We start from the raw sequence: 7,865 nt of genomic DNA, 5'->3' as shown, positions 1-7,865 counted from the left end.
ACAAGGTACAATTGACATTGTACCGTACCCTAATTACCGACAGACTTCTTCTTTTGCATCACTAACGAACAAATTGAAGTTCACAATCGAAAGTTGGCTGTTGGAGCCCTCGCATCAGTGAAGCGATTACCCTTCAACTTCCAAATCGTCACATTAGTTATCTCTTTCACTTGCAGAATGCAATTGCAACCAGCGGTAAACTGAGTACATAACTGCTTGGCATTAATTTATTCATTGATTACACTCGATTGTTCTCAAAACTTGCGCGTATATTATTTTAAATTGTGAAAATTAGGAAATAAAATCAATAAAAAATGTTTCGTTACCGTAAATGCTGCAACTTAAAAATTCTACTCGAATTAATTAGGCAACATTGTAGTTCCGAAAACCTGCCGAGTGCGAAATGCATCGACATCAACGAACGGGTGTGTTAAAGTGTTGTCTTGCTTATGCACATTGTTTTAAATGGTCCCCTGGCGGGTCGTTGAGCCGATGAACGCGTTTTGACAGCACTGCTCTAGTATAGAAAAGTTTCGTATTTCGTGTTGGTCGTCAACAATTTTTCACAATGCAAAGACAATAAAATCGCTTATAAATATCAAGTGAAAATATACAAATATAGTGGAAAGTAAACGCTGAATTGTGTGTTATCACAGGATAGTTTAAATTGCAGATCGCGATGTAAGCTAAAGTGTAAATTTTGAATTTTGAAAAGTTGCTAAGGAAAATTGTGTCAAAGGCGAGTTTTCATTTGATTCCATTCTGTAAATGCAGTGAATGAAGCTCTGTGAAGCTTGTATTCTCGCGCTGTCTAAGATCGAATCCCCAAATCCATGAATTAGATTCTATTGTGCGCTATTTTTGCGCGGAAGTTACGTGGTGACAAGTACATTGAATTATCATAGAAATGTAAGGAATGTAACGGGAATATGCATGAAATATTGGAGTAAAGTAATTGAAAAGTGAATTTGTGTGCACAGTGGTAAATTCAGTAGACCAAAATTCTATGAAAAAAAAAACGACAATAGAGAAGTGGATAAATGCTATTGTGAATTAAAATAGCAAAGACGGTGCTTTCTAATGTTGAGTGTACTCTGCTGCTTAAAATAGAGATCGCTACCAACGAGAAAATTGAACAAAAATATTTGTGTAATGCCATTACGGTAAGTTTAACATTTTGCTATTTATATTACACTGTAACAAATGGTAAGCTTGCAGCTAGAGCAAGAAAAAAAAGGGTTTTTGTGGAATTTACAAGACGTAGCCTAATGTGAAACTCTCAATGCAGTAAGTGCTTATTATGATTATTATAATATATATATCCATGCATATTATTATATATGGCGATAAGAGTTATAGGCCACTTATGCATACTCAGGGCCTGTTGTTCAATGTCTGGTTATCACTACTTGCCGGTTAAACATCATTATCGACGTTTTCGACATCAGGCATATAACATGTGATCGATAAAGCAGTCGTATTTAACAGGAGCTTCTACCTCCGATTAGTGCTAATAAGATATTAGGTTTGTATAGTAAAGTAAAATAAAGTTTAACAAAGCCTTTCAAAAAGTTTAACAAATCCCGTTAAAATTTAGAAACTTATTTAATAGGTCTTATTAAAACGAAAATGCTTGGAGTTACAGTTTGTTTCATCCTGAGCTTGGTAAATTGGTTATAGAAGTAAAAAGTAAGCAAGTCAGTAAGTAAGGGCTCTCTAAGGCTCAGTTTTGTCGTCAAAAGTAAGAATTTCAAATGAATATTTAAACGGCCCTTAAGGCTGTGTGCGAGTAGACCTAAATTTTAGTACCTAAACTAATATTCCAATGGAAATTTCCAGCACTGCTACAATTTAGGAAAACAACTGATAAAACTGTGCGAGTTCATTTGACAACCTAAATTGTTTGAGTATAAGTGAAAAAAATAGGGCCCGTTCAGCTAAAAAAAAGACAAAGTGGACATAGTTCGCCTTCTTTCATTAATTCTAACGGTATAAAAAATGTTTAGTGCAAATTAATAGAGGCGGTGCTAAAAGGTGGTAAAAGCAGAATTTTCACTACTTTTAAAAAATTATTTTTCAAAAATTATTAAACCGATTTTCAAAGCGTGGATATGGTTGGACAGGAAGTTGATGTGTATATCTATATATATAAAGATCACATATTTCGAGAAAACTAAAAAAACAAACAAATTATAGCAATTCAAAAAAAAATTAATGTTTTTCTTTAATAAATACGTAATTAACTATGTATATTAAAAAAAAGACTCCAAAATTTCAAAATTTCTTAAAATACTGTTTTGCTCTGATATACTACCTTTTTATTGATTACGTATTTTTTTTAAGAAAAACATATATTTTGATTTAAAGGACATGATCCCGTTTTTCTCGAAATACGAATATATTATAGAGATAAGTATACATACTTAATGAAAGGTATTTCAATTACCTTTCCAGCCTTATCCACGTTTTGAAAATCGGTTCAATAGCTTCCGAAAAATAAGCTTTTGAAAATATTGAAAATTCCACTTTTTTTACCCCTTGCACCCCGCGGGGAAACTTTCCATTATGGCCGTTCGTTAAAGGTGTGGTGGGCAAAGGGGGAGTGGGCGTGACACCTCCAACCGACCTTTTTGGAGAGGGCATAAACTGCCATTGACAAAAATGCAACCCCCGACCACCTAGGCCCCCTATGGTTCCCTACGGACCCCTTAGAAAAATGGCCAAAAATCGCAATTTTTACTTGCGTCCACAGTATTTTTGCGTAGAATTCCTTTCTGCGTAGTCGGCCTTCGGCCGCGCTTAGGGATTATAACACTTACTATGTAGAATTATCCTTTCTGTGTGACCTAACTGGGGCTACCGCCCCAGTGATGCAACCTTGGGAAAGGATGAGGTAACTAGAATTCCCTTTGGTTGTTTGGTATAAACACAGGGTTGCATATCTCATATTTAAATAGCAAAATTGGCCATTTAAGTGCAGACCAATGGCCTTATTCATAAAAAATAAAGTAGCTTTAAAAAAGGTTTATAAACTGAAAAATGTATGAAAACGTCATTTTATAAAGCTCTTTAAACCTACTTTATTTTTTATGAATAAGGCCATAAATGTATGATCTGAAAATGAATAGTGGAAATTAATTAATTAAATTAATTTTTACATTTTAATCCCTATTTACATTTGCCAGCAGTGTAAACTTTGAAAGAAAAGTTCATTTGGCACGCAGGTCTTCGTCAATTAATTTATTCCATATCTTCTGTAACCATAGGCTAATTTTCTTAATTTTAAGTCCCTTATACTCCCCCTTTTGTCCAACATAAGGCCTCACACTCAAATCGAATAGACTCGGAACTGGTGACTAGGACGGCCATTCATTCGACCAACCTTATAACCATGAATTCGAAATCCAGCCCATTCTTGAAGAAAATTTTTATGAAATAGAGCTTATCTTTCCGTTAGAGAATGGGCTTCACCACATTTGCTTCTCGTTTTCTACATTTGCATTTCACTTTCAAAGTAAAGTTATTTATATATTAATGACCTTATTCATAAAAAATAAAGTAGCCTTATATTGAAAAATTTATGAAAACGTCAATTTATTAAACTCTTTAAACCTACTTTATTTTTTATGAATAAGGCCATATATTTATATATATAATATATATAAAATATGTACATGTATGTGATTTAAAAACCTTGAAATAAGCTGTTTGCTATAAACATATAATTTACGCATTTAAAACTAAACTTATTTATTTATTTATTCTATATTTTATAAATAAATTTATAAAATATATTTTTGGAACTGGGCTACTAGGCTATATTGCCCCAAGGAAGGTTATGTAAAACTAAATTTATTGGAAGTTTATTTTAAAAACTGCTTTAGATCAGATTTAAACTATTAAAAGCAGTGACTATTCAATTTACAAATTGGAGCAGGTTAAAACAGCAAAGCAATCTGATTTGTGCTAACTAACGAGTATTATCGATACTTTTTTGCAGATATGAGTACTGGCATCGATATGTTATTAGCAAAATTGTACAAAAATTTAAATAAATTACTGCAACTGAGCTAATTATATTTCTAACGTAAATTTTTGGAGCCATTTAATTTATTTGGCTAAAGTCACTCCTTGTTTTTGTATAATTGAAAAACTAATGATGGTTCAATGTACTAGAGATGTCAGTTTGTAAGAAACATTGCTGTATCGATGCATCGAAGCAAAACATCGATATTTTCGTCGATTGTTGTTGTAGTAGCCGCTACAACAACAACAATCGATATTTTCGATGCATTGATGTTTTCCCGACATACCTATAATATGTATGAAGGGTATTTAATACTACATACCTATACTATTTGCTTCTGCTACTTAATTTTTTTAATAACATTGCGGGTCGGCTTTCGGTTTTGATGCACATGTTTTCTTAATTGTGTACAAAATTCTTACTGGAAGATCGAATGCAGCACTGTCCTTTTGACCTGTTCCGTTTATTGCCCATTCACAATCTATTCATGTTTTTATTTTTGTCTCTTTTGTGCAAAAAATGCCAAATAGTAATGTGCGAAAGAGATAAACGAATTTTTCATTGCTCTTCGCCATTTCCTTTTGGTAATATATTTTTTCGCCTTGAGTTGAAGGAAGATTTTGTCATACAGGCTTAAAAAATAATTTGTTCCTTTGAGTTAAAGTTGCAGATACATCTCGAATTTAACTAAATCGTGTTATTGCGAAAAGGTTCTATGTTGTTGAAATAAAAACAAAGGTGAGAAGGTGATTTTATGGACTAATTTTCGTTAGTAAATCGACTACCAACATTTTCTCATTTATTGCATCCACTTTGGGTTTGCTTCCTTTCTATTGGCTTTATATTATTCCTGTTTCTTGTCATGCCAACCAGTGTAGATAATGCAGTCATTTTAATGCGACGTCATCCCCTCCTGGGCCATTCAACACATCGCGTTTTGTACACGTTTCTGTTGTGTGCACCCACTGGCACCCAGCACATTAGATGACATTGCGTTCGCTACAGTGTCGCTTCGCCGTTGAGCCGAAGCAGCGATGAAAACAAGAATTAAAAAGCAATTTTGTTTTGCTCGCGTTGTGCGATGAAAGAAATGAGAATATGTCCCAAACCGGTTCAGGCTAGTGAATAAATGACCCAAACCGGTTCGCGCTGTGCATTTTGGGTAATGTCGGCATCAATCATTCGACTATTTTGTTATGTCGATAAAATAGTGCATTTCTTATTAGGTAGGAATGAAAAGTGGGAGAAAATGTGCTGTCGGGTATGGCAACGCAAGTTATGGATAACTAGATATCGCACACCGTCTTCAAAAGAGTCACAACTCGAAATTTGGCATTTTTGAAATTATGCGCTAAAAATGTACAGAGCTTTTATTTACCTTTCAGCAAAAGCTGGAGCAAATTTTTGTTATAATTCAAAAAAATACCTAAGGTAAAATCGCCCTTGCCCATATGATTATCACGTGCTAAGAAATAGTTTTTCGCATTTTCTGACAAACGTATTATTTTGAGTTGTGACCGGGGTTGCCACTTTGGTAAATTGTTACCAAAATTGGTAGAAAAAAATTGGGTTGGTAAAAAGGTAAATTTTTTCTCATTTTGGTAGATTTTTGATGAACTTTCCGTTCCCGATTTATTTTTCGTAGTTATCTTTAAATATATTAAAAATTTCTTTGCATACATTTTATATAATTACATACGTATAAATGTATATCGATATAAGGCGAACATATCTCGCTCCATTCAAACTAATTTTACTGGAATCCCGAGGAGCTTTTGATTGCCTAAATATTTTAAATGATTATTTAAATATAAAAAAAAAAATTGACAGGTATGTAATTACGCACTATGATTTTTCGCAAAAAAATTAAATCAACACCATTTTTTATCAATAGAAAAAAAAAAAATCAACGGGAATTTTAAGCAGCACATTGTTATATATATACTCAAATAGTATTTGCTTTAAAACTCCATACCTTAAATTGTTCTAAAAATTCAGAGTAAAAAATTCGAAATTTAGAAGAAAATTTTTGGAATTTTTCTATATGTTGTATATAGTTTGAATCCTCGATTTTTATGGATTTAGTTAAAGCAATAAAAAATTTTTACTCGAAAAATATTGCGAATATTAAAAAAAATCACTTTTTTGAGTCACGGTATTTGTCTATAATAACTCAAGTTGAAGTTTTTCAAATAATGAAGTTTCTTTGTTGCCTATAGTTTCATCACTTCACTCTTTTGGTTGAAGGAAACTGAGAATATGCCAATAATATGACTCAAATACCGTATAACTAGTTAAATAAAAAGTTCTTAAAAACAATTTTAATTCTTATTGAAATAACTAAAAAAAAATAAAGAAAAGTATAGTTTTAATTAAAATAAATAAAAAAATAACAAAGCTATAGTTTTGATTGAAATAATTATAAAAAGTTATTGGTAGATATTTCCCAGATTTGGTAGATTTTTTTCAAGTGGATGGTAAATTTTTTTTTCGTCAGTGGCAACTCTGGTTGTGACTCTTTTGAAGACTGTGAAACTTTCTCGTGAGAGCGCTGCCAAAGTGTGTATTTTTTATAACATTCTCCAATAGATAGACGAAAACATGTACATATAGGCAATTAATAGAAAAATTTAATGCGAAACTTTGATTAAACACAACGAACAAAAGTTGCAATTTTCTTAATATTTGTTTTATATTTCAGATTTGCTCTTACACATATGTTAGTGTTTGGCGAGGGACGACCGCTGTTAAGAAAAAACCTTTTTATATATTTTTTGCCGTGTTGCTTTGACCAGGGCTTGAAACCAGGTGCTGATGAGTGAAAGCGCACACTGCTTACCATGAACCAAAAATACAAGATCACGCCTTCTTAGTAGCCCGGTATAATCGCATTTAGGAAAAAAGTTGGGCGACTTTGACATTAGCCGTTTGTTTACATTTGTTCGTTGTTTACAATTTGGTGATGGCCTTTTACTGCAATTTTCTTAATTTTCGCTTGTGACAACGTGTGCACACGTAAGGTAAAGAATAATTTAACACAACGAAGAATTTGCATAATAAAAATGATTATTCATGCGTTCAACAATTACGCGGTTTTTTTTTTGTTCTCTTCGTTGTTTACTTCTTACAACAAAGATGGCGTCGAGATTTCAACAATTAGAAAATAACTTTTTTCTTTCTTTCGGGAAGGCGTGATCTTGTGTCTTTCGTTCATGCTGCTTACCACTACACCACAGCGGCAACAGGGTTTATTTGCCAGTAAAATCGCGTTAAGTTACAAATACCGTTTTATAGTAATATGTATTAAAAAATGCGGGAAGATGAAATCCACTGAATTCAAAGTGATGCATTTTCCACACATATATAATAGCCTAAGGGCCGGTTACTCAATGTCTGGTTAACACTAATCTGCGGTTAAACATCGTTACCGACGTCTTCGACTCAATGCACATAACAGGTAGTGGGTAACGTCGATAACGATGTTTAACCGCAGATTAGTGTTAACCAGACATTGAGTAACCGGCCCTAAGTAGTTATGCATATACTATTTTTACGTAAAAGATATTCTTAAATATTCTTCCGCTAACATTGCGATACATATTTTAATTAAATGATGAATTAAGTTGAATTTTATGTTTTAAACATGTGGTCACCCCGCCAAATATAGTTCAGAAATAAAGAGTTTTCAAACCCATTCGATTGATACCCGTATTTTAATAATACATTTAACTCATTTAACAATTTGAAATACATTTTTAAACAGGCGGCAGCCCTCTTCCAGCACCTCAAAAATATTCTAATGTTTAAACTAAAGACTTCTTAACACTCTTTTGTTTGA

The 7,865-nt window shown here is 32.8% G+C and overlaps 2 protein-coding genes and 1 long non-coding RNA gene across 3 annotated transcripts in view; 2 read left to right on the top strand and 1 right to left on the bottom strand.

Annotated features, from left to right (window-relative positions):
• LOC118748952 overlaps positions 1-5,095 on the bottom strand; it is a 5,568-nt gene extending 473 nt beyond the window's left edge. Inside the window, exons 1-2 of the long non-coding RNA XR_004994118.1 lie at positions 4,817-5,095; positions 4,350-4,740 (exon numbers count right to left, since the gene is read on the bottom strand). This is a non-coding gene — a long non-coding RNA (uncharacterized LOC118748952). The remainder of the gene's footprint in view (positions 1-4,349; positions 4,741-4,816) is intronic.
• LOC118748951 overlaps positions 540-7,865 on the top strand; it is a 106,524-nt gene continuing 99,198 nt past the window's right edge. The window contains exon 1 of the mRNA XM_036483715.1: positions 540-1,163. The gene's annotated coding sequence lies outside the window, so the exon portion shown is untranslated. The remainder of the gene's footprint in view (positions 1,164-7,865) is intronic.
• The window catches only part of LOC118748950 (6-phosphofructo-2-kinase/fructose-2,6-bisphosphatase), a 53,526-nt gene continuing 50,311 nt past the window's right edge, over positions 4,651-7,865 (top strand). Inside the window, exon 1 of the mRNA XM_036483713.1 lies at positions 4,651-4,765. The gene's annotated coding sequence lies outside the window, so the exon portion shown is untranslated. The remainder of the gene's footprint in view (positions 4,766-7,865) is intronic.

The sequence above is a fragment of the Rhagoletis pomonella genome, unplaced genomic scaffold (assembly GCF_013731165.1).
Source record: "Rhagoletis pomonella isolate Grant_MI unplaced genomic scaffold, Rhpom_1.0 Rhpom_scaffold_00013, whole genome shotgun sequence".
Lineage (NCBI taxonomy): Eukaryota > Metazoa > Arthropoda > Insecta > Diptera > Tephritidae > Rhagoletis > Rhagoletis pomonella.
This window is presented reverse-complemented; position numbering and strand designations above follow the sequence as displayed.